Below are 27,899 nucleotides of genomic sequence, written 5' to 3' on the forward strand. Positions count from 1 at the left end.
GATTTTATTTATTTATTCGACAGAGATAGAGACAGCCAGCGAGAGAGGGAACACAAGCAGGGGGAGTGGGAGAGGAAGAAGCAGGCTCATAGCGGAGGAGCCTGGTGGGGCTTGATCCCATAACGCTGGGATCATGCCCTGAGCCGAAGGCAGACGCTTAACCGCTGTGCCACCCAGGCGCCCCTCCCCATCCTTGCCCATAGATGAAGTTAAGTTTCTCTTTTTAACGTCTTGTAATTGATGGGATATGAAATGAAATCTCATTGTGAATGTAGAGGAGATTGTTCCGTATATAGCTGTAGATCTGGTATGTTCGTGGGAGGAAGTGAGTTCAGAATCCTCCATCTTCAACTTGAAGCAGTTCATTGTGAATTAAAACTGCATTTTTTTCCTTCTGACTACTACTGAAACTTGACACTTTTTCTTATGTTCATTGGTCATCTGTATTTTAAATACCTGCTCATATATGTTACCTATTTAGGCTTTTGTTAATTGATGTCTATGTATGTACATATGCATACATTTATATATATTTATTGGCCCCATTAATACTTTGGTCCCTGGCCATGTTGCCCCTGCAAGGAAAAGAAAGGGAAGAGAAAGAGAAAAGAAGAGGAAGGGAAGAGAAAAAAAAAGTCCATGTGATTATTAATCCTTATGTCACGGGCCACAGAGAATCTGCCAAACGTTGGATTGGAATGACATTGAATATGTAGACCCATTTTAAGGAGAACTGACATCTCTGCTATTGACTTTTCTAGTAAAGGTCACGTTTCAATACCTAAACTCAGCTCTTTAAATGTTATTTACTCTCTGTCTTTAACTTTCTACATAAAGAATATATAGGGTATAGAGCATTCCTCCATAAATCTGTTATATAAGAGATTAGCAGATATTCTAACATTGAAGCAACCTTAATCTTCATGGATTACCTTTCCTTGTATATTGCCTGTAAGGTTTAAACATACTTTATTTAGGATTTTTATATCTCTGTTCATGAGTGGGATTGGCTAACACTTATTTAAAGATAGCTTTATTGGCTTACAATCCACTTATTGTGTAATTTATTTAAGGTATACAGTTTGATGGGTTTTAGTATATTCGTGGAGTTGCTCATGTATTGCCATCATCAACTTCAGAGCATTTTTATCACCCCTAAAAGAAACTTTGTGCCCAATGGCCATCACTCTGCGTTCCCCTAGCCCCTGGCAACCACCAGTTTGCTTTCTGTCTCATTGGATTTGCCTATTCTGGATATTTCAGTAAATGGAGTCATGCAGTCCTTTTTTTTTTTTTCTTCCTTTCATTGTTTTGTTTGCTTTAAGTACATAAGTTATCTTACTTAGGATATTTTCCTTATTTTTATACTAAAATGTATTACACTATTACACAATTAACAGATTAAAATATCTGTTCTTTGAACAGAGGAAGCCATCTGTATAATTGTTGTGCCTGCTGTTTTCATGTGGGCAGATTTGTAACCATTAATGCTTATGGGATCATTCTTATATTCAAGGTAAGAGTATCTATTCATCAAAGCTACGTTATTAACAGATTTATGGAGGAAAGCCATATACTTTTGTCAATAAATGCAGGAAATAATCAATGTTAATCTGTGATCTTAAAATAAAACCTCTGAAAACCTAGGAATATAATAGAACATTCTTAAGCTGATTCATAGCTTCAAAAACACTGTAGCAAAAGCTACACTCAAGGAATCCTCCTTTCACATCTTGAAGGAAAACAAAAGAAGCCTGAAGTCATAGCAGTCCTAGCCAGCACAAAACGTAAAACTGCCATTATTTGCAAATGATATGATTGTTTCATTGAAATCACTAAAGAATCTAAGAAAATACCAGAATGATTGAAGTATTTTCGCAGGTTGCCAAAAATGAGATCAATATATAGAATTCCCATCTTTATGCCCCAGCAGCAAAGATTGTTATTTCATAGACATGCACACAACACACAAGAATTATCAAAAAATGGTATGCAAGGATTTTCTGCATGTATTTCTGCAATGCAGGTAGAGAATTAGAAACACAGGACACTTGATTAAAATTTTGGCTTGGGGTTTTTTAGGCTTCACCCATACTGGTCTTCGAGTCTGAAAGCATGTAAATGAAGACTCATGTTTTAGGAATTTTGGAGACAATTATCTGGTTTTCCTCATTCCCTCGAGAGCCAGGTCAGACACATGTAGCTATCACCCTCCCTAGAGGATATGCTGTCCCACTGTTTTCCCCCTGAGGTCTATGCAGGAATGTCAGAGCCAATTTATGTCCAGCTTGGCCCCACCCTGTGGGTGCTGAGGACTGGGGCTTCCGGTCAGCAGGAAGCACTGGCTCCCAGGGAACTCTGGCTGCAGCTTCGCTCACGTCTCTTAGATCCTGTGTTCCTATCATTTCTGGCCTCCAGCTCTTGCCCTCACTTTATCGTCACTGCAGCACTTATTCCAAAGTCGCTGGTAAACGTGTTTATCTAGAATGTATAAATGTTTTGTACCAAGAATGCTTTCTGGAAATGCAAGTCTCTACTTTTAGTTTAAGTTGTACAAATTTGCTTTCTTTAATGGCAGTAAAAAATATTTAACTAATACATGCTTAATAGATATTTGTTGAACAAACAAATGGAGGTGTAACTTTAATCTGAGTTAAGGTAATCATTGATCAATGATGATGTCTTGTGTTTACAGGACATCTGCCATGTACATCCTTGCAACATTATATCCATAAAAGCCTATTCCATTCAAGTTTTTGTGAGAAATCTAGCCTTGGTTGGCAAGTGTAGTAAATAGAGGTGCAGGAGAGCCCTGGTGATCCCTGTTCCTGGTGTCCTGTTCTTATGGAACTTCCTGTCTGTGAGTGTGGGTGAGACCTGTGACCCGCATTTAACTAACACAACATGGCAAGGTTGATGGGAAATCACTTCTGGGATCGCATGACTTAGGACTTGGACCTCCCTCCTGGGAGCTGAATTCTGCTAACAACCATGTGAGCTTAGAAGCAGATCCTTCCCCATTCGAGCCTCAGATGAGTCCCCCGCCCTGTGTACTCCTTGACTGTAGCCACATGAGAAACCCTGAAAGGAGGAACCAGTAGGAGTGTGCTTGCACTTGTGACTCACAGAAGCTGTGAGAGTATAACCGTGTGTTATATTGTCAGGCTGCTAATGTGTGGTCCTGTTGTGATGCATCAGTAGGTAACTAATACAGCAAGTGAACTGGCTATGGCAGGTGTTCAAACAGAGCCCTTTATGCAGGTGAAGACGTGTTTGAGATAAGATATTTGGGTAACGGATACTAAATTACAGTACTCTTGAGGTGACACCTACCTTCGCAGCTGTAAATGAAGCACAGCTCCTGACCTCGGAAACAGCATAGAGAGCCCCACCACGGCGTATTTATTAGCAATCCACAGAATCCCGGGTCTTGAAGAGTCCCCCAGAGTTAATCTGTCTTATCTGCAGATCTGAGACAGATTAATATCTAAAGCATTCTTCTTTATCACTCCCTTCATGGCTTATCAGTAATGTCTGATAATGAGTTTCAATCCTTGCCAGGCTACAGAGGGAAATTAATGGAGGCAATTAGGAAAGGTTAAGGGGGAGGCAAGTTAAGCTGGTTAAGAGCAAAGACTGATTGTGAAAGCAGAAAATCCCTCTACCGCCTCTCCCTTCTGCTATCTCTTCTCTCTTTCTTTGACTTGACATTTATTGAGGTCCCTCTATGTGACAGGCATTAAGCACTAAGTTAGAATATCACCGATGTCTCCTATGTCTTATTTAATGAATGGGACACAGGTCTTATTTATTAACCTTTGTCTTAAAAGATCTCAATTTCAAGTCAGGGGTTGGAACAGACACATAATCAAATAATTGTTACAATCAGATAAATGCCAATAAATCATGTGCCAAGTATTAGAGACAGCCAGAATTAAGGTGACTGTGTGTCCCTCTTTTTCTTTTCCTTTTTTCTTTCTTTCTTTTTCTTTCTTTCTTTCTTTCTTTCTTTCTTTCTTTCTTTCTTTCTTTCTTTCTTTTCTTCTTTCTTTTCTTTCCTTCCTTCCTTCCTTCCTTCCTTCCTTCCTTCCTTCCTTCCTTCCTTCCCCTTTGCCCTTTTCTTTCTTACCAGGACTAATGAGGGAAGATAATAGAGAAGAAATAGTCACATACACTTCAGTTAGGAAAACTTAAGGCACAGCGTTATGGGTTGAATTGTGTCTCTTAAAAGAGATAGGCTGAAGTCCTAACCTCCAGTATGCATGCATGTGACCTTATTTAGAAACAGGGCTTTTGCAAATACGATCCTGTTAAGATGAGGTCATTAGGGTGCGCCCTAACCTAATGACTGGTATCCTTAACTGAAGAGGGAATTTTGGACACAGAGACACACAGGGAGGATGCCAGGTGACAAGGGAGGCAGAGATCAGACCAGCAGCTGTGAGTCAAGGAATGCCAAGGATTGAGCTACCTGTAGAAACTAGGAAGAAGCAAGGCAGGACTTTTCCTCAGAGCCTTCAGATGGAGCAGGGCCCCACTGACACCTGCATCTTGGACCTCCAGCCCCCGGAACTGTTGACAATACACTTCTGTTGCTTTCAGCTGCCTAGCTTGTGGTATTGTGTGATGGCAGCCCTGGGAAACTAATACGATAGTGAAATCACACTGACTTGGCCCAGAATGAGGGAGTGATTGGGAATATCCTGTACGAATAAGCAAACAACTTGGAACCCGCAGAATGCAGTTGTTTGCCCTTTTTTATTCCAAGGCAATAGAGATTCAGAAGTCCGTGGGTGCCTCACTTGTGTTGGGCTGGCAGCATTTGGTGAGCACTGGCTGCCCGCCCAGAGGCACAGTTGGAAGCAAATATTCATGCAGCTCTTCTCTAACTGGGGAAGCCAAAGACAGGCTGGCTGCTCAGAGAGAGGCCTGGGCAAAGATGTATACAGTCAGTCAGCACGCTGAACAGACTCCCGAAGGCTGGAGAATGTGAGCTTTGGGGATTTACTGTGCGTCCTAGTTTATGGTCAACACACATACACACAAACACATGCACACACATACACACCCCTCAACAAAAGGAAGCTCTTCCTCAATTTGGCAGTCTGAATTGTTCTGGAAAGATTGCTCCATGACAAGAAACACTTGGTTCTCCAGCACCAGCTTCATTCTGTGCTCCCCATTCTCTGGAGCACTCCTGTGGGTCCTCTTGACATCATGGAGGCTCTTCTCACAGAGAGTGGAGGCTCGGTGACACAATTCCTTCCGCCAGAGACCTGGGGGCATCCTTGCTTGCTGGCCATCGCCCCCAGCACTAACTGGCAATTGTGTCTTCTCCGAAAGTCTCAAGTACACTCACCTCTTTCCATCTCCGCTCTGAGCTCTTTAGTGCGAGATGCCATCCTTTCTTGCCTGGAGGACAGGCAGAAGCTGGATTCATCATTTGCATTTGGCCCTCCAGCCTGTGTCCCCATAGCAACCAGAGTGCTCAAATGCAGTCTGAGTTCTGCTGCACCCCATGCCCACATTCTGTCCTTAAGATTCTTACCACTGACCCCCCCCCCCACGTTGCTCTTGCCATATAAAGGGATCAGAACCCTAGCAGTAATGTTCAGGTCCAATCCTGGGCACTCCCCTGCCTCACCTTACCTCACTCTCCCCCTCCCTGTTGACCTAATGTGCTCGCTCCCTCACCCTACTCTGTGTCTGCTGGTTGTCTGCCTGGGAGGCTTTGTTCTTGTTCACACTAAATGTCACTTCGTCCTGGGCAATGCCAGGCCCCTTGGTCAGAGGCCCTCAGCGTGTTGTGGAATTTTGCAGAGCATAACTTGTAAAAGATGCTTTGTTTTTGAGGTTCTCTGATTAACGTCTGTCATCTGCATGGGATGTCAGCTCCCCGGTGGCACACAATCCACATTTGTTTTGGTTCGCTCTTGTGTCTGCAATGTTAAGAGCAGTGTTTGTTGAATAAATAAGTGAAGGGATTGCAATAAAGGCAGTGTGTTTTGAATAATAATTGGATTCTCAATTCACGAACTTGTTGACTTTACAGCAGGATGATGTTCTTAATTCTTTTGTTGTTTAGTATTCTGCTTGGTGAGCTCAGTGAGCATTAGGATAAAATGATCTCTTCCCCTTTCTCCAGAGTTTGAATGAAATGAAACAATGAACAATGCATGCTAAAATGTGAATCTTCAGGGAGCAAGACAAACAAAGACACTTGGAAATTCACTCTACAGTAAAATCCATCCATATTCATAGCAGGGGAACGTCAAATAGGAAAAGCTTGAATTGCTTCAGATAAATATCAAAAGTGTGAAATCCATTAAAATAACTTAAAATTATGAAAGCCTATACCATTATGTGATCATGGTTCCCAGTTCCATGGAAAATCTTTGTCAATAAAAGCAAAACTGTTTCTAATTATGTGTCCTATTTTGTCATGCTATTTCATTATCTGTAATGATTCAATTTACTGATCATCATTAATATTTATTGAACTTGTATGATGCTTAAGGCTGTATATTTACCTCAATGATAATAAACTATTTCATGTGTGAATTTAATAAAATGTTATGTACAGTGCCATAAATGAGTACTGTTGAAGACCAGTCCGTGCAAGAAAACCTAGGGCTATGCTGTCCAATGTGGTAGCCACTCAGACCCTATTTAAATTTAAATATAAATTAATTAGAATTAAGTTAAATTACAAATTCAATCCTTAAGATGCATCAGGCATATTTGAAGTGCTTAATAGCCACATGTGGCTAGTGGCTACCATACTGTACCGCACAGAGAATTTTCCATTCGTACGGAGAGTTCTTTTAGATGGTGCTTGTCTAGGGAGCTTTCTAAACTGTATCTTAATACAAATCAGTAGTGTGCTTCATTGTTTTATTTGAATAGTTAAACTGGATTAGCAGACGTTTAGTCGGTGGTAGAGAAGAGTTGTCACAGTTTCCTACGGCTCGTTGCTACGTCAGATTCATCTAGCTGCGATCAGCAAACCACACACATCACATCCAGCCTGTCCCCTGTTCTAAGAGGAGGTTTACTTCGGGCACACACTTCCTCATGCATTGATGTGTTGTGTATGTCTCCTTTTGTGCAGCGACAGCAGAGTTGAGTCGTTGTGAGAGAGACCGTATGGCTTGCAAAGCAAAAAATACGTGCCGTCATCTGTCCATTTTCAGAAAATGTTTGCCAATCCTTGGTCTGGATCATTGTGTCCCACAGAGTCTTGATGGATTGGCCATCCACCAGAGAGGGAACTAGGAGGGATCACAAGTCACAGAGACTCTAGAGAAGGAATGGTATGTGTGGTTGAAATTATATTCAGATATTCAGAGGGCTTTCGTCTAGAAGAATGAAGACAGCAAGGCAGAATTTACGATGAGGAAGAATTATGGTCAATGCATGGGAATAAGTTTTTAACCGTTGGACTGTTTTCTAGATGATGGGACAATCGCTTTGAAAGATTAGAGCCTCCTTATTACTACAAAGTGTGATGCGGAGTGGAGTAAGGATCTGATGGACATTTGCAGAGAAGATTCCAGCCCATGTGGAGATGGATGGCATGATTTCCCAGGTACACCTTTCTGCTTCACAAACCCACTCAAGACCCTGATGAAAACCACTTTCCGAGAAAAATACGCTTCCACTGATATGCACAGTACCTTCCACGAAATGAGTTCCACAACCTCGGAACTATGCATCTCTTAACCCTCAAAGAGTTCATCCAATTCCCAAATTCAATGAGGTAAAAATATTTTCAGTTATGTAAAACCTGCATCTAACAAGAATTTAAGGCAAGTCATAGTTACCGGTCTACTGTTACATGGTACAGAATTTGGACACATACATAACCTGTTTGAAATGCCTTCAAAACATTGTCTTCTCCAAGGAACGATAAACAGAGTTAGTGCTGACAGCATCACATCTTCATTTTCATGGATAGTTTAGCACTGAACTTAAGGTAAAAATTTAAACTGCTGAAAACAGGAATATCTGAAATAATCACATCTGTGCAGGCATTTTCTGGCATTGCAGCCATTAATTTCCATTTTGGGTTATCCTCATGACCAAGTTTACATTCCACTTCAAATCCTTTCTCTCCTATCCACCTTCTCACCGAGGTCTTGTGTTGAATAATACTCACTTTTCCTTTTACCGCAAAAAATACTTTGATTTCCTGTAGGACTGAGATTTAAACTTAGAAAGTTTAAGAAAGCCAAATCAAGTACTAAGAAAATTCACGAATGAAAAATGTCTTAATATTGTTATGGGCATTTATTATATATCCAAATCATATTATATCATCAGAAATCATAATAACACCATTATGCTCTGCAATTAGATGCTTCAGAAGCAGCTTATCATGTGTTTACTGTAATTACAGCATTTGACTAATTACAGCAATTATGCCACTTAGTGGCTGAATTCTTAGCTCTGAATTCCATTGATTGGGTGGACTTTCTCCATAATTCTGTGAGGTTTTGTGCCCTAAATCTGGTGAATGTAGGCTTGAAATTTACGTTGCTAGATTCTTCTCAATTTCCAGCGATGATTTTAAGGACTGGGGATGAATATGCCATTTTCATTTGTATTACTATATCAAAATGTGTAGAGGAGGACGGATTGTTCTCTTCTGGCCCCAACACGAAAACTGTGCTAGCTGTAGGATAAGTCCTTGTCTTCAGACCAGGGGCTCATGTCTGTGTCCTTCCTTGGGGAGAATGGTTGCATTGGACAGACAGGCTGCTTCCCCAAAATGAGAGGTCAGTTTGGTAACTTGATAAAAATGATCAGTTTGGTTGGCTTTCGTTCCTCTGACAGCTCGTTAAGCTAAATGCGCTAAACAGGTGTTCTGTTTGTTTGTGTAGCCTTGTGCAGCTGAAGTCCAATCGTAACACATCCTGTGAACAGAGGTTGAGCCACAGACTCAGTCCACGGGCATGTTATCACGTGCCTGTTTCACACCAGCCACTGTGCTAGCTGCTGAGGAAGGCATGACGCACTCGAGACACCGGCCCCATGTCCAGAGACTAATGTATCGGACCCTTTTCTCGTGTCCGTGAGGAAAACTTAGACTGCCAATGAAAACCACATAAAAAATGGTTTAAACTCCGTAATCAGCTTTGGTGTTATCTCCACGTTCACCTTTGAGAAGAAGGGAGCGAATCACTTGGGTTGAGCCACCTCTCCTGATTCCTTTTTCAGTAACAGTGACATTGCTGACAGCAGGGGGAAGGAGAGGGACCCTGGCCATTGTGTTCAAGGCCTGGGTCTGCAGCTTGAAAGCTGTCAGACTTCGTAAAACTCACTGAATGTCCAACCCACAATTTTCTCATATAGATAGTGAGGGAATTTAAAATAGTACTTCCCAGGACTTTGATGATAGTTAAGTGGGAGGAGGAGAGCTCTTCATAAACAGTGTGATAGACAAATATATGGAACTTTTGTCTCCTCTGTTTCAAGAAGAAACATTGACTTGATGAAATAATTCACTCTTTTTCCTAAGAATCAGAGTTCTTCGATATGATGCCATTGACTTCACTGACACGAATGTCTTCAACTCTTTACAGCTTTTCCCATGAGACTCATCGGTTCAAATAAGAGGGTTTGAAATTGAAGGCTCTGCGGAGTGGAGTCTCTTTCGAAATTAGAATAGTAAGAATTAGGTAATCACATAAAACTACTTGGAACTTGAAAGTAGATCTAAGGAAAAGTATCAAATATTCACCAGTAATCAAAATTTTATCAACAGCTTGAGAACAGAGCAGACTGTCACCCCACATCAACTTTAGTATCTGGTATTTAGGTTGCAATTTCTCTTTCCAAGTTGTGTTACATCATTAATTAGTTATGAAACAACTGAGTATTATAATAAGATGGGAGAGAGACATGGAGTAGAACAGGACACACACATATATCTTCTTTTTAATTTGATGGTGGGCTATTAATAATAATAATTGACATAAATGGGTATTCATACAACAGTTATTGTTTCAGCATATTCTGAACAAAACGTATAATGCATTCCATTTGATGACTCTATATTACTAATTCAAGAGGGGCAAAAAGTGTGAAGCTGTGTCCTGCATATTTATCTGTTTCTCTTGGCTACCCTTGCCCTCTGAGGAGCTCACTTCTACTGTGTTGAGCTTTTAGTCCACTGCTGTAAGCATCCAAAACCTTTTCAGGGGCAATGCAATGTAGCTTTAGAGAGTTATCTTTAGGCCGTGATCATTTGTTTTTACCAAGTATGTAAGATAATAATTCCCAAATGACAATAACAATTGAAATAGGCTGGGTTATTCTATAAGCCACGGAGGGGCACCTGGGTGGCTCAGTTGGTTAAGCATCTGCCTTCAGCTCAGGTCATGACCTCAGGGTCCTGGGTTCGATTCCCACATCAGGCTCCCTGCTCCACGTGGAGTCTGCTTCTCCCTCTCCCTCTGCTGCTCCTCCTGCTTCTGCACTCTCTCTCTCAAATAAATAAACAAAATCTTTAAAAAAAAATAAGCCACAGAATTGTGAGCTAAAAACCCAAACAAACAATGAAATAGTATTCCCTCTATTATTTCAAGCAAAACTTACCTTCACTACACAGGAAGTCACTTCAGTGGTGTTTACACAACAAAATGGGAGGGTTACATTTTGCTTTGTTAATGTGTAGCCCAATCGAACTTCACTTTGAGTTAGTTAGTTCAGAGAATGTTGTTTGGAAGACATCACTTAGCATTCACTGCTCTGCCATCGGGTTTTCCGTTCTTCGCTTTATTTCTGTTTTTGTTTTAGTAGGCTCCATGCCCAGTGTGGAGCCCAACGTAGGGCTTGAACTCATGATCCTGAGAGCAAGACCTGAGCTGAGCTCAAGAGTCAGACGCGTAACTGACAGAGCCACTCAGGCTTCCAGGTTTTCTGTTCTTTGGGTGTGAGTCAGCATTTACCTGCACACTTCCTTTGAACAGTTCACGCAGTGGTGCTCAGCTGGTTGTCATCCATTTTAGGGCTTATTTCGTCAGAGTCCTTAAAAACGGCTCCCAGAACTAGACCTTATTCTAGATATGGCTTGTCAGGCACAGAGTACCATTGTCTTTCTTCCGTCCAGACGATACATTCCCGTGGGTGTAGCACGGAATTGCATCCATTGCTCTTGCACACCGCGTTCTTGGTTCCTGGGGTGATTGAACTCACCCTCCCAATGTATATATTCGTTTTTTGTTTTGTATAAACATGACACAATGTCTGGATCTGTAAATCACTCTCCATTACTTCAGAACACAGTGGAGGTGTACACCATGTTGATCTATAAAGTTGGATCTTTTTTCCTTTCAGTAAAATATCTCTCGTTTGTTCCGTTGATTTGTGATACAGAATATCAGGTGTTAAACTTAGCCCAGGATTCGATTGCTGATTTATCCATTTATTACCAAACTATGGGTAATTTATAGGCTTCCCTTTGAACCACAGGGATAAGTTATTTCATATTTTAAAAGATTCTTGTAAGGGTTAAAAGTGATTATAAAGTGCTTACTGCAGCACATAGGACATCATAGTTATTTAATAAAAGTTGTCGTAATTGCTTCTTTTCAAGTATTCTGGTGGCTTCCTCAAGAAAATCAATTTCTTTACCCTCGGTCTCTGTTCCTATCCTCTGTGTTTTCCGTATAGGCACCAGTCCTCGGTTACTTCTCTCATTCAGCTTTTGCCAGATACGCGTGAACTCTAGGGATTATTGAGCCCTGGCTTGGCCGGCAACAAAAAAATATTTTTGACTCCCAAAAGGGAAAGATCTCCTCACATTCATGGAAGCCTACTGTGATGTTCTCAGGATGATTTGTCCCTTATCTGGACTGTCATAAACGCCTTGTGTGTTCTTCTGTAACATACAATCACTGTACAGCACTCATTACGACCGCTGTACTAGAATGCTTCTTTGGAGCAGCGGACTTCACAGGAGCCCCGTTTATTCCCCATGTGCCCATCATGGTCACTGGCTTTCCGGGAGCTCCACAAGTCCTTGCTCAGTGAATGAATAGAATGAGTGACAGGTGGTTGGCTAGAGGGATAGTTCCACTAGGATCTTTCTTTGTAGCGACACAGTGATCCAGAACATGATAGCACACTTGAGTTATTTATTTAAAATCTAATCAGGAATTAGTGTGGTGCTAAAAAACCTAGTTTCTTGAATATGCCCTTCATCCCCTTTTTGAAAGCTGGGGTCTTTGGCAGAAGTCTGTCTGGGATTTCACCTACTCTGTCATCCTCAAAGTTTGCTGATGGGGTTTTTATGCTCATGTCTTCAAGTCTGCTGAATAAGCTGGGATTTAGTGTGTCTGGGCATAGATGTAATTTGTCTTAAACAATCAGGTCCTCTCTTATGCTCACTCACAGTGGACGTTAGTTTCCCGTGAATCATATCCACTTTGAAGACTGTTCATCTGCACGTTCAAGACACAATACTACAGAACTATACAACTTTCCCTCTGCGTCATCCAGCACTGTTTTATCTGCCCCAAGTGCTGGATCTATACCTCCTTTGCTCCATGTTTTGCTTTAGATCCAACTTTCAAAATCATTTTGCTCTTAGAATTTTTGCCAAACCTATTAAATGATTCCTAGGATTTACCATCTGGTGTATGACTTGGAGTAAGAAGAAAAAAAAAAAAGAACATCGTGAAAATATGCAATATAGATTATGATTCAGGGGGATAAGGCAAAAATGCCCTTTATGTCTTCATCATTCCTTGTGACATATAATCCCCTTTACGGCTCTGTCTTCTGGAGGGAAGCACTGCATTAGTTATAGAAGCAGTGAAAGGAAAGAAACACCGTTCTCTATTAGAGTTCTCCCAAAGGCAACTTGAACAGGCGGCATTACCTTTCAAACAAGCTTTTGACTGCTGTAATTTGCTGGAAAACGTATCTAGAAGCCAATTACTCTTTAAATCACTTGTAAGAACTTAATTTTGAGGGAGAAAAAAAAAATCTAGAAATTTACATGTGAATGGGCTTGACTTCATTAGCATTTCATAGACATGCGTCTTCTCAAGCATGTGGAGTGAGGGAACTTTCCAGCTGAAGTGGAAATTCCACTCTCTGCATTTGCAGTTTCGAGTGAGCGATCTTCCTTATTGCCTTTGAATTCCACTCATTCTTTGGCTTTCACTCCCAAAAAGTCATCCTTGGTGGGGTTTGCTAATGAGGTGAAGAAAACTGCCTTTGCTCCGTAGGAAATCTGTGCTGTACTCTTGAGGCAAATTGTGGAGGCAGCACTCGGTTGGGTTCAGTACCCTGTGCGGAATATGGGCTGTCTGATCTATTATACCCTGGGCAGCTCACAGAGGTATGACTTGCTCCTGCCCTTCTAGCTGATAATAACCCGAATGCTGGAAAAGGAGGGGGAGAGGTAGATAAATTATATCATATCAGGAGTATCATATTTGGTGCCGTGTTTCCAGAGCAAGTGAATAAATATTTATGGAACACGTAGTAGTTGAAAAGCCATGTGCAAGGTATTTTAGATAAACTGAATCATACGAGCTTCACAAGTATCCTCATGGATCATGACTACCATTGTATTTGGAGCAGAGACAGTAAATTACTTTCTATACAAGATGCAGACATCAGATACCAGGATGTAACTCCGTTCTTCCCATTCCAAGTCCTGCCTGCTTGACCTGGCACCATGCCTTTGGAGATTTTCAAATCTGTGTGTGAAGTTGGAACCTACCTTTCCCAAAGGACAAAAGATTCGTGAACCCATTATTGTATACAAGGACCACTGAGTGACAAAGACCATCAAGGCTATGAGAAATGTCAGGATGGGGAAGCTGCAATGGGCAGCAGTGGTTACAAAATCTTTGGTGTATCTCTTTGCTACCTGGGTTTGCTGCCAGCATTTGAGGTGAGGACAGAGGAATCCATGTACGTGGAGAGATTGGAAGGGAGTTTATTCTGGTGAAAGATAACTCTTCCAATCACTTGTTCTGCTCAGACCACAACTTCTTTTCATTTAGAAAAGTTTTCTCCTGTTCTTTGGCATACTTAAGATTACAAACACAGTTTAAATTAATTTTGCATGCTTAGTGATAACTAACTGAAGAATGCTTTTTGCAAGGTGGTGTATTTGTTTCTCTTGCTGTTTAACCAGTGACTGCAAGCTTGTGGCTTACAACACAAATTACTGTCTCACAGTTTCTGTGAGTCAGGAACCCAGGCATGGGTTAGCTGGGTCCTCTGCTCAAGTCTTACCAGGTAGAAATCATGGTGTTGGCCAGGCTGCAGTACTTTCTCATGCCCATGGTCCTCTTCTAAGCCTGGAAGGTTGTTGGCAGAATAAATTTCCTTACGGCTGTGTGCTTGAGGTCTCTATTTTTCATCTGCCAGGGCCCCTTTCAGGTCCTAGAAGCCACCCACAGTTCCTTGCCACATGGCCCCCATTGACAGTTCACAGCGTGGCTTTCACTTCCTTCTTTGAGTAGGACAGTATCTGCCACTGCATCTTGTCACTTTCTTTTTAAATGAATTTTTTTTAAGATTTTATTTTTAAGTAATCTCTACACCCAACATGGGGCTCAGACTTGTAACCCCGAGATCAAGAGTCACGTGCTCCACTGAGTCAGCCAGGCACCCCGCATATTGTCACTTTTAAGGGCTCAACCGAGTGGGTTAGGCCAGCACAGATAATAACTCTTCACATTAACTCAAAGTCAACTGATTAGAGACTTAATCATTGGAGTGACATCCTTCATATTCATGGATCATGTCCGTGCTCAAAGGGAGGGGATTATATAGTGTGTCTACACCAGGGGTGGCGATCTCTGGGTCCATCTGATACTTCTGCCCACCACAGATGGAAACTAAGGGAGAAAAAAAGGATATAGGTGTCTAATGAGGAAACCAGTGGTTTGACCTTGCATGCACAGAAGTGGCTGCCTGGAGGGCTATGAGACCATGCCAGGGCCGTGCAGGGAACAGTGCAGCCAGGACTGAAGGGAGGTGTTTTCAGGCCCACTCTTGCCTTTTGTGGTTGATGACAGCAGTTATCATCCAGGAACGGTGGCTCCAAAGATGCAACAGAGTTATTGCAGGGGAGATATGAAGCCATGTATGCATTGAAAGAGTGCAGATTGAATAAACAATAGATTTGACACTAAACTTCTCAAATGCATTTGATAGTGTAGTAGTCTCTTATAGTTGCTGCAACAAATTCCCAAACTTAGTGGCTTGAAAGAACACAAATGCGTGACTCTACAGTTCTGGAGGTCAGAAGTCCAAAATGGGTCTCATTGAACTAACACCAAGATGTCAGTAGGGCTCGCTCCCTCTAGTTCTAAGAGCCTTTTGCAGCTTCTAGAGCTGCATTCCTGATCTCCTGTCCTTCTTCCATCATCACAGTACATCACTTCAACCTCTGTTTCCCCCATCACCTTCTGTCTTTGACTTTGGTCCTCCTGCTTCCCTCATATGAGAACACTTGTGGTTGCACTGGGTCCACTCAGATAACCCAGGACAATGTCCCTCGCTGAACATCAACTGAATCGCTTAACATCAACTGATTATTGCCTTTAATCACATCTACAACATACCTTTAGTATAACCCTCTGATTAGCATTTTGTTGAATAACTGGGAGTCATAGCCCAGCTAAGCTGGCATGTAAAACTGGTCACAGATGGGATAAGTAAAATGCAAATTTGAAAGGGTTGCTGAATTAAAGGGAAACAGGTGTGCTTCATCTCTCTTGACTCTTGTATCTCTTGTCACGGGTGAGGGGCCCCCTGAAATCTTTTGAAGCTAGACAGTTGTCTTCATCCTGCCAAGAATGGGAGCACTGGTTGATGAGGGTGGGTATCTCTTGGGAAGGAAGAAGGTTCTGGGATCCCAGGGTGAGCATCACGGCCCTGGATACTCACCACGCACACCCAAAAATGGGTGGCAGAGAGAAGGGGAACCCCAGAGGATGCTGAAGACATATTTTGCCTAACTCATAATTCTGTAAAACTTAGTCGCCACTGCTGTCACCTCAGTCTCACTCTGTTTATTTTGATCTTGGCTCCAAACGAAACACGGGACTGTCATCAGAAATTTAGTGCATTAGCACTCAGTGTCTTCATAAATTTACTGCCTCAAAATCACAGGGAGAACCATGAGAACAATGATTTTTTCCCCCTTTACTGAGCAATTAAATGTGATGAATATGTTATACACAATGGTGAATGTTGGAATTAATAAGCTGAAATGTCAATGCATGACTATTTGTATACTTGACATCTAATAATTACATCATTTATCATTAAAAAAATCTGGCAATCTTAAATAGAGAGCATTTATAATTAATTTTCTTGCCCTGGAAAGTCCAATTCATTCCACAGTCAAAACGAGTCAGTGTTAATTTCTTTTCTATCAGCCATGGGCCACAAGTTAATGTATTAAAATCAGAACATTTACAATAACAGACTAATTAAATTATTTCCTCTACTGTATTAGAAAAATGCATGGTTCTTATGCTGATAATCAGTCACCACAGTAAACCCCATTTAATTCTCCTTGAAAGTCAAGTTCTTCCCAGTGGCAATTTTAAACTGTCAAGTGGGTTGAGAAATGCAGTTTGCTAGAGTAATAAAGAATATTGACTTTTGCATATCATTATTGTTAATATACTTTAAATGAGACTGAGAAGGAACTCATTAAAACATTATTTTTCAGTAGATGAGTTTGAGTCATCAGCAGATGAATGAGGCAAGAAGAAATTATCTTAATTCTGTAGAAGGAGCATAGATTTGAAATGTTTGTGCTGATACACTTTCTATGACAAATTTAATTCAGTAAACAAGATACATATTTTAAAATAGAAACACAAGGCATCTCATAACAGCTTTCTACTGGAGGGCAAGACAGGATTACCAGGAGCAACAGAAGGAATGTGAGGATTATCAGTTCTGACTGCTGAAAAATATGACATAAGAAAATATTAGAAATTTTGTGCAGAAGTTGTTCTGAAAATGTAAGTAAGAAAAAAATGACAGAGGTATAAAATCTGTGCATCATAGATATCTGTATGGATTCTAAACGCATAAGAAAAAAGCGAGTGTGTAAAAAGGCTGGTTTTATACACAGTAGAGTAATAATGAGAATGACATGATGGCCCAAATCTATTTCAGTTTTCCAAAAAGGAAAGAGAAAATAAAAATACAGTCTTGGTGTCTCCAGGGTAAGAGGCAAAGGCTGTCAGGTTATCTCAACCATTCTTTGGTAGAAGGGGTATCTGCCAGAGACTTTTGTGGCCACACTAACAACATTTCCTTAACAAAAACCATGGAGGCTCATCCAGGGAAGACGGCCATCTTGGTGTGGCCTGTTCTTACCAAATTTCCTGGAATATAATAGGTGGTCCATGTATATCAGTGGAAGAATTGTAATTTCTTCCCTGTTTCATTATTTATTAACGTCATAGGGTAGGCCTGCCAATTGTTCATCTGAAATCCCCTTTATTTCACAACTGCTCTGAAAAGTTGGCATTGTCATGAAAGTGTTCCAGGCTGGGAGGGTTGCGTTCAGAAATGTTCAAGAGGGTCAAACAAGCTGACACTTGGCAAAACAAGGAGTTGAATCCATCTGTTTTTCTCCAGCTCCGGACTTAACACTGCCCAGTTGCCAGCTATGTGTGATGAATGCAGTGATGAGGGAGGCACATCTCACTTCACTCAAGGGATTTTTTTAGCACAAGAAGGCTGGGACATAGCTTACACTGTCTTACAGTTGATGGAGACGGTGCGTATAAATGCAGGAAGGAGAAGGAGGAAGAAGAAGAGAAGGGGACCGAGAAGGAGAAATTGAAGAAGGTTGAAGGAAGAGAATTAGAAGAAAAATTAGGGTTAGAATTAATATTCGAAGCACGAGGAAGAACATTAACTCATGGCAAGAGAGACCTGACTAAAACCAACTTACTTTCGGTGATAATAAAGGTCCTAAAGGGAACTCACAATGAAGATGTGCAATCTTTACCACCCTCAAGATCTTCAATAAGATAGAGGACTTTAATACTCACTGAGTATTTCCTATACGCTGAAGATAGCACTCAAGCATCTAATTTAATCTTGCAGATGAAAAATAATTTGCATTCCAAAGAGTTAAACTCACCCATTTAGGAATCAACAGAGCCAAGCTTTGAACCCCCTGAAGACACAGTGGAACTCCAAAGGAATGGGGTTCCTTTTGGGGCCAATCAGGAGTGAGTCTTGAGTTGGAGCCTGGGCTGTGCCACTGGGACTCTCTCCAGCCTCTGGGGTCATGGGTAGGGAGGGTGTCCTGAAGTGTCAGAAAGAAGGGTGGTCAGATGCAGTCTGTAGAGGACAGGTCCCTTCAGTTTCCCCGTTGCCAATGCTGCTGCTAATAGCCCGTGCCTGTGACTCTTCCTCAGAGGCTCTGAAGTGCCCAGGAACTTAGCTCCTCCCCCCCCCCCGGAGGTGACCTTCAGCCAGTGATTTCCAGCTGCAGCCGAGGGGAGCACCGCAGGAGGGGATGGCGTCCGGCTTCTGGGCTGAAACCTGAGTGGCAGAGTATCACACGCGACACCAAACTCACACTTTTGGAGACTTATTTCTTTGGGTGCCTTCATCTGACAGATATGGGGAAGGGGTACAAACACATATTATAAAGAAGCTGGTCCTTCAGAGGAAGGACAATGAAGAGTGAGAAGAACAGACAAATTTAAAGACACTTTGGAGTCTTTGGAAAATAAACCACGTGATGTTCTTCTAGGAAGGCCTGAGAGTGACCAGACCCATTATTGGTGAGGACAGACATTTTCTGGAACTCTACCATCGATGCTGCTCCACGCTGTATTAAAGAACCCAGATTCAGTTATTCTACAGAAATGAGGTGACTTCAGATTGGGCTGCCTTCTGAAACCAACAAAAAACAATATCCCTCTTTTTATCTCATTTCTTGAAAGAAAACAAAAGCCTATGTTGAAGCAGCATCTGAACTTACCTTATTCAACAGGGGCCCCGGGAAATCCTTTCTTCCTTTTTTTTTTTTTTTAAGATTTTATTTATTTATTCGACAGAGATAGAGACAGCCAGAGAGAGAGGGAACACAAGCAGGGGGAGTGGGAGAGGAAGAAGCAGGCTCACAGCAGACGAGCCCGATGTGGGGCTCGATCCCAGAACACCAGGATCACGCCCTGAGCCGAAGGCTGATGCTTAACGACTGAGCCACCCAGGCACTCCTGGGAAATCCTTTCTTAAAACCATGTTGCAGAATCTTATGCCTAACTCAAACCTTTGTTTGCAGTAGAAGGTAAAGCCCCTTCTCCACTTCCTTCGCATTTTCCACCACGCACACTTCCAAGGCATACACACCAAACAGTTAAACCCCCTTCCACACACACTTGCCTTGTGAGACAGAATCCATGCAGCGAGTAGCTCAAAAGTTTCCACTGATTTTGTGTCATCAGATGTGACTTTGGAGTATGAAATTTAATAATTTAACTACCATTAGAGTGCCTGGCTAGCTCAGTTGGTAGAGCAGATGACTGCTGACCTTGGGATCCTAAGTTTGAGCCCTGTGTTCAGTGTAGAGATTACTGAAAATTAAAATCTTAAAAAAAAGTTCAACGATCATTGCCTAATCATCCCAGAAAACAAAAACTATCGTTTACTCACTTTCAGAAGGCTTTTTTTTGCTGTAAGTATTGTAGCAGTTGTTTACTTCTTGCTAATTTTGATCTATATGTTTGGCAAATGTGAATAGAGAGTATAGAATTCAGTTGAGTTTATTTATTCCTTAGAAAATAACACCAAAATAAATCTTCACCAGCTTCTAGTAACTGTTGAGATTTCAAACTCCAGTAGTGGAAGGTTTGATTTTGAAGAAGAAATCATTCCTGGCAACTCTTGCTAAAATGAGTAAATGAGTTGTATATTACATTTCATGCCGGAAACATCACCAGTGCATTTGCACACCAACAAAAAAGGTATTGTGCCAGTCTTAAATGATTACAAGTCGTAACTTGGAGAACACCTTCAGATCACAAAAGGGTCATTCCTTTCAAGAGACTTGAAATTCTTCAGAATGTGTTAACTCGGTTTTAAGTCACAACTGTTCTTCCTGTGTTTAAGGAGTTTCTTATGGAATGAGCTGAGCAGTAATAAACCTTATTGGGCTCTGAGCGTTTAACAACCGTGTACACACAGGGAAGGAAGCCAATATTAACTTCCTTCTTAATTATGTCTGCATTTCAGAGAGGGGAAAATTTCTGGGGAGTGGCATGTGAACGGATGGTGAAACATGCCTTTAAAGGGATTAGGAGAGCTTATGCTTTTATATAAAGTTAGATATTCCCTAAATATAACCACCAATGAATATTGTATTTCCTTAATTCAAAGATAAGGAAGTATTTTTAATTTATTTTTTTCCCCATCTACAGTTTTGTCTGTTTCAGAAACCAGGATGCATCTTACCTTCAGTGGGATGTCGTGGCATTTCTTTTCCCTGAAAATCTCCCATGTTAGATTTTTGCTGATTTACAACTGATGGTGTCTTGGAATTAAGGGAATGCAAGGAATGTTGTAAGCAACGTTGAGAATTCTGTTCGTGGCCTATCGCTGCTATACAAAATTATCACAGACTCAACAGTTTAAAACAACACATGTTTATTATCTCACATTTATTATCTCACAGTTGTAGGTGGGACATTGACATGAGGCTCACAAAATCAAGGTGTTGGCTGGGCCAAGTTCTTAATTAAGGAGTTTGCTTTCAGACTCATAAGAGCAAGTTGTTGGCAGCCCTCGCTTCCACACTGGGCTCTGAGGTCCCCATTCCCTTGTTGGCTCTCAAGTGGGGGTGATTCTCACTTCTAAAGTTCACTCTCGTTGCATGGTCCCTGGTCCCTCCCAGCTTCAAAGCCTGTAGTGGCAGATCAAGTCCTTCTCATGCCTCATCTATCCCACTTCCTTTTTCTTCTGCACCTCTCTGATCCCGGCTGGGAAAGGTTCTCTGCTTTTAAGAGCTCCGGTCATTAGTTTGGACCCACCCAGATAATCCAAAATAAACTCCCCATCTCAACATCCTTTATTGATCACATCTATAAGATCCCTTTTGATATGTAAAGTAACATATTCTCAGAATTCGAGGGATTAGGATGTGGACCTCTTTGGAGGCCATGATTCTTCCAGTAATGTGTCTTGTATGAATTAACTCTTTGTAAAGCCCCAAAGCAGAGCCAGAACAGCAGACTCTGGAAGGCCCCACACAGAACAGTGAGATGGCCAGTGTGTACACCAGTACACCTTGAAAAGAGGTTTTTGGTCTTGCAATGGAGAGAAATGTGGACTGTCTTTTAAGCACACAGGTAAACACACCTTGTGTGTCTGTATGTCTGTACAGAGCATTTCGCTATATTGAAAGACTGCATGCAAATGACGCAAAGAACCCAAATCTGGTTGCCTTACACCTGGAGTTTTAGAGGGTGCCTGTTAATAATGGATGGCATTAGCTCTTGTTCATAGAGAAAATGCTTTACAGGCTCTCTAGCAAAGGCCCCAAGCCGGTTATGTCCTAACAAACCACTTCATTGACCAACAACAAAATAATAATTTTCTTGGGAGGATTGGGCCATATTTCTAGACAATTGCACATTCTTTTTATTACCCTTTCATTAAAGAATTGGCCTAAAAATGTAGCTCCTCTTGGGGTCGGTGGAATATAGCAAAGTTCTCAAATCTTAGTACTGTCTGCTACTCTTGGAGAGACTACCAGTATTTCTGTTTTACAGAAAACACCACTCTTTTGATGGGCTATATCTCTTTTTCCTTCAATATTGTTGTGGACGGCACTGCAGGCGGCAATGGCATGAAAGTAAAGGCCATCCTCTGACTTTAAGAACCAAGAAAATGGATGTCAATGCACCCGTTCGGTCAGGGTAGGAATTGACCTGCACGGGGATAATTGGATTGTAGATTTCCACATATGTAGCAATCTGGCTGTGTACTAGAATTGGAAAGCATTTTTATCAGCCGAATTGCAAGCAGCATACGTTATTTTACACCAAGCATATTAGTTATGTGAGTCAGATATTATCTCCATTAGTAAAAGATTTCCTATAAATGGTTACAACACTTAAAGAAAATCTCTACCTATTTTAACTAGTTTAAATGCCCTTTTTCACTGCTTAAGCTCAGCGAGGTTGCACCCCAAGTTTGTAGCTCTGCAGATGGTCATTTCAGAAGACAGGCTGTGATTTCCACCTGAAGCGAGATTGGGTTGAGAGGCCAAGAGTAAGAAGACCATGCCTTTCAACCATTTCCCAGTCTTCAGGGAGGCAGCAAAAGGATTTTGCAGAAACAAAAATGACGTTTATATTATGCACCTATGGCAGACTTTCTTTTTCCTGTTTTAAGAAATTTTCACAGAGACTATTGTATTTCCATAGATAACATGACTTTTGGTCCAGTAACGAAATTGCATCCCCAACAGGGGTGCAGTGATAAAAACACTCAGCATCTGCTTTTGGGAAGTGCGACTCCTGAATTCTTTAGATGCAAAGATAATGAATCAATCTTGGCTCCCATTTTATTGCGTTTGAATAGGTGATACGTATCTCTCTGAATTTTCATCTCTCAGTTTTGTGTGTGCTTTCTCTCTGCCAGTGGTTGGAGATATACTTTTAAGTATTTTCAAGTGCTGACTTGTCAGGAGGACTGTTTCCCCTTATTTCCCCAACAGGCAGGGCCATCCTTGAGTGATAGCAGAGCAGGGTTCAGGTTCTCGGTCCTACTGCCCTTCGCTCTTCTTTGTCTGAATGTCCATAAAATCCGTTTTTGTAATTGGTGTTGAATGATGTCCTACACATGCACATGATGAGACCTCTTAGGTATAGTATTTTGAACAGGCTACAGTGTGGAATTGCCTTGTGGCCTCCTAGTACTGTCCCCAAGGAAAGACCCTTCAGCCATCAGGTGCTACCACCCAGACTGTGGACGACAGGGAGATCCCTGGTTTAGTGCAAAACCTTGGCAAATCAGCCGGAGTCCATCATTTGCCCTTACGTCACTGGTGAGCTGGCCCCACAAGAAAACTAAGTTGGAACCAGGGTTGGTGCAACCAGCCTAGCCTAGCGTTGAAGCTTACATAGAGGGAGGCCTGAGAGAAAGGGTGCTTATGAGCTTGGCGACTGGGAGGATGGTGATGATTTTTCCTGAACTCCATCATCTTGGAGGAGGAAAAAGATGCTAAATGCAACTGGATACGATGGGATTGAAGGACCCTTGCGTATTCACACACAGCTTTCCAATAAGTTTGTTGGCTCTATGAGTCTGAAGCACGGCAGAGAAATCCACATGAAGAAGGCTACTGATGTCAGGGAGGGGAGCTGCGGAGATGAGAAACCAGGGTTTGGTATGCTTTTTCTATAAAGGGCCAGATAGTAAATATTTTAAGCTTTGTGGGCCATACGGTCTCTGTTGTACCTACTCAACTCTGCCATCATGGCTTCAACACAGACATAGGCAATATGTCCACAAATGGGTGGTGTTAGTATTCCAAGAAAACTTTATTTACAAAAACAAGTGATGGGCCAGATTTGACTGTTGAGCTATAGTTTGCCAACCTGCACTATAAATCATGAACTGAAGACTGGTCTCTGAGGAATATAAGTACTTGTGACAGTGCTTCTGAAAGCTTGGTGGAAGAGAATCCCCTGGGATCTTACTTCAAATGCAGAGATTACCTGGGTCCACACCAGTTTCAAGTGCAGTAGATCCCAGTGTGACAGGTGGATTTAGGGGGGATGGGCAGAGAAAATGCACATAAGGAAGAAAGGAGAGGGGGGCTTCCTGGAGGCCAGGTTGAAGGGGTCATACAAAACACTGCTAAGAAATCGAGTGTAATTGTCATGACACCTTACCCACTGGCGATGGCAACGAGTTTCGGTTTAGTGGTGGGAGTGGAAAACTGCCTATGGGGGATAGACAAAACAAGGGAAGTCAAGCTTGAAAATAGTGGCTATAGACAGCTACTTAATGTAGGGCAGCAAAGGTGGCTTTTAATGGAACAAAAGGAGGTTCCACAGAAATTTTTAATGTAGGACAGACACCATCATGTATTTTTAAATTAATTTATTTTTAAAATTCCAATATAGTTAATGTACAGTGTTCTGTTCATTACAGGTGTACAATACAGTGATTCAACAATTCTATACATCAGTGCTCATCATGGTAAGTGCGCAATTAATCCCCTTCCCCTATTTCCCCCATTCTCCCCCACACCTCCCCTCTGGTAACCATCAGTGTGTTCTCTGTAGTTAAGAGTCTGGTTTTCTGTTTCCTTTTTAATTTGTTCATTTGTTTTGTTTTTTAAATTCCACATAGGAGTGAAATCATATGGTATTTGTCTTTCTCTGACTAACTTATTTCACTTAACATTATATCCTCTCAATCCATCTGTGTTGTTGCAAATGGCAAGATTTCATTCTTTTTTATGGCTGAGTAATATTCCATCGTGCATATATACCACATCTTCTTTATCCATTGATCTATCAAAGGACTCTTGGGCTGCTTCCATATTTTGGCTGTCATACATAATACTGCTACAAACATAGGGGTGCATATAGCTTTTTGAATTAGTGTTTTACTCTTTGGGTAAATACCCAGTAGTGGAACTACTGGATCCTATGGTGATTTTTAATTATTTGAGGAAATTCCATACTGTTTTCCACAGTGGCTGTACCAGTTTGCATTCCCACCAACAGTGCAAGAGAGTTCCTTTTTCTCCACATTCTTGCCAACACTTGTTTCTTATGTTTTTGATTTTAAACATTCTGACAGGTGTGAGGTGATATTGCATTGTGGTTTTGACTTGCATTTCTCTGCTAATTAGTGATGTTGAATATCTTTTCATGTGTCTCTTGGCTATCTGTATGTCTTCTTTGGAGAAATGTCTGTTAGTGTTTTCTGCCCATTTTTACATTGGATTATTTGGGGATTTTGTTTGTTTCTGTTTTGTTTTTTGGTGTTGAGTTCTGTAAGTTCTTTATATATTTTGGATGCTAACCCCTTTTCAGATATGTCATTTGCAAATATCTTCTCCCATTCAGTAGGTTGTCTTTCAGTTGCTGTTTCCTTTGCTGTGCAGAAGCTTTATATTTTGATGTAGTTTATTCTTGCTTTTGTTTCCCTTGCCTCAGGAGATATATCTAGAAAACTTGCTATAGCCAATGTCAAAGAAATGACTACCTGTGTTGTCTTCTAGGATTTTTATGGCTGCAGGTCTCACATATAGATCTTTAATCCATTTTGAGTTTATTTTTGTGTGTGGTGTAAAAAAGCAGTTCAGTTTCATTCTTTTGCATGTACCTGTCCTGTTTTCCCAGCACCATTTTTGAAGAGACTGTCTTTTTCCCATTGCATATGCTTGCCTCCTTCGTCATAGATTAATTGAACATATAATCATTGGTTTATTTCTGGGCTCTCTATTCTGCTCCATTGATTTATATGTCTATTTTGTACCAGTACCATACTGTTTTGATTACTGCAACTTTGTAATATAACTTGAAGTCTAGAATTGTGGTATCTCCAGGTTTGTTTTCCTTTTTCAGGATTATTTTGGCTATTTAGGGTCTTTTGTGGTTCCATACAAATTTTAGGATTGTTTGTTCTAGTTCTGTGAAAAATGCTTTTGGTATTTTGATAGGGATTGCATTCAATATGTAGACTGCTTTGAGTAGTATGGATATTTTAACTATTTGTTTTCCCAATCCGTGAGCATGAAATATATTTCCATTTGTGTCATCTTCAATTTCTTTCATCGTTTTAATTTTCAGAGTACAGCCTTTCACCTCCTTGGTTAACTCTATTCTTAGGTATTTTATTATTTTTGGCACAATTGTAAATGGGATTGTTTTCTTAATTTCACTTTCTGCTGCTTCATTATTAGTGTATGGAAATGCAAGAGACTTAACGTTTATTGATTTTGTATCCTGCGACTTTACTGAATTCCTTTATCAGTTTTAGTAGTTTTGTTATGGAGTCTTTAGAGCTTTTTATATATAGTATCATGCCATCTGCAAATAATGAAAGTTTCACTTCTTTCTTACCAATCTGGATGCCTTTTGTTTCTTTTTGTTGTCTGATTGCTGTGGCTAGGACTTCCAGTACTGTATTGAATAAAAGTGGCGAGAGTGACATCCTTGTCTTGTTCCTGATCTTAGGGGAAAGCTTTTAGTTTCCACTATTGAGTATGATGTTAGCTGTGGGTTTTTCATAATTGGCCTTTATTATGTTGACATATGTTCCATCTAAGCCTACTTTGTTGAGGGTTTTTATCGTGAATGTTGTACTTTGTCAGATGATTTTTCTGCATTTATTGAAATGATCATGTGGTTTTTATCCTTTCTCTTGTTTATGTGATGTATTGTGTTGATTGATTTGTGAATATTGAACCACCCTTGCATCCCAGGAATGAATCCTACTTGATCATGGAGAATGGTTTCGTTACGATATTGTTGAATTCAGGTTGCTAATGTTTTGTTGAGGATTTTTGCATCTATGTTCATCAGAGATATTGGCCTGTAATTCCCGTTTTTGTAGTGTCTTTATCTGGTTTTGGTGTCAGGATAATGATGGCTTCATAGAATGAATTTGGAAGCTTTCCTTTCTCTCCTATTTTTTGGAATAGTTTGAGAAAAATAGGTATTAACTCTTTTTTAAATGTTTGGTAGAAGTCACCTGTGAAGCCATCTGGCCCTGGACTTTAATTTGTTGGGAGTTTTCTGATTACCATTGGAATTTCCTTGCTGGTAATCAGTCTGTTCAAATTTCCTATTTATTCCTGATTCAGTCTTGGGAAGTTATATGTTTCTAGGAATTTATCCATTTCTTCTAGGTTTTTCGATTTGTTGGCATATAATTTTTCATAATATTCCATTATAATCCTTTGTATTTCTGTGGTTTGGGTTATTATTTTTCCTCTTTCATTTCTGATTTTATTGATTTGAGGCCCTCCCCCCTTGTCGAGTCTGGGTAAAGATTTGTCAATTTTGTGGATCTTTTCACAAAATCAGCTCCTAGTTTCATCGATGTATTCTGTAGTTGGTTTTTTTTTTTTTTTTAGTTTCTATTTCATTTATTTCTGCTCTCATCTTTATTATTTTCTTCCTTCTACTGTTTTTGAGTTTTGTTTCTTCTTTTTCTAGCTCCTTTAGGTGTAAAGTTAGGTTGTTTATTTGCAACTTTTCTTGCTTCTTGAGGTAGGCCTGTACTGCTGTAAACATCCCTCTTAAAATACCTTTTGCTGCATCCCAAAGATTTGGGACCATTGTGTTTTCATTTTCATTTGTCTCCATGTATTTTTTTGATTTGCTGTTTGATTTCTTGGTTGATCCATTAATTATTTAGTAGTATGTTTAGTAGCATGTAACCTCCATGTATTTATGTTCTTTCCAGATGTTTTCTTGCAGTCGATTTCTAGTTTCATGGTGTTGTGGTCAGAAAAGATGCATGGTATGACATCGATCTTTTTAAATTTATTTAGACTTATTTTGTAGCTTCACATGTGATCTGTTCTGGAGAATGTTCCGTGTGCACTTGTAAAAATTGTGTATTCTGCTGTTTTAGGATGGAATGTTCTGAACATATCTGTTAGATCCATCTAGTCCCATGTGTTATTCAAAACCACTATTTTCTTATTGATTTTCTGATTGGGTGATCTATCCATTGATGTAAGTGGGGTGTTAAAGTCCCCTAATATTATTGTATTACTATCTAGCACTTCCTTCATGTTTGTTAGCTAATAGCTGCTTTATGTTTTTGGGTGCTCCAGTGTTGGGTGCATACATACTTACAGTTGTTAAATTTTCTTGTTAGATTGTCCCCTTTTTGATCGTGTAGTA

At 40.7% G+C, this 27,899-nt stretch overlaps 1 long non-coding RNA gene across 2 annotated transcripts in view; it reads left to right on the forward strand.

Moving 5' to 3' along the window:
* The window catches only part of LOC117797455, a 34,375-nt gene extending 10,145 nt beyond the window's left edge, over window positions 1-24,230 (forward strand). For both annotated transcript variants that reach the window (XR_004622448.1, XR_004622447.1), the window contains exons 2-3: window positions 7,454-7,588; window positions 24,181-24,230. This is a non-coding gene — a long non-coding RNA (uncharacterized LOC117797455). The remainder of the gene's footprint in view (window positions 1-7,453; window positions 7,589-24,180) is intronic.
* The last annotated feature ends 3,669 nt before the right edge of the window (window positions 24,231-27,899 follow it).

This window comes from Ailuropoda melanoleuca, chromosome X, assembly GCF_002007445.2.
Source record: "Ailuropoda melanoleuca isolate Jingjing chromosome X, ASM200744v2, whole genome shotgun sequence".
Classification (NCBI taxonomy): domain Eukaryota; kingdom Metazoa; phylum Chordata; class Mammalia; order Carnivora; family Ursidae; genus Ailuropoda; species Ailuropoda melanoleuca.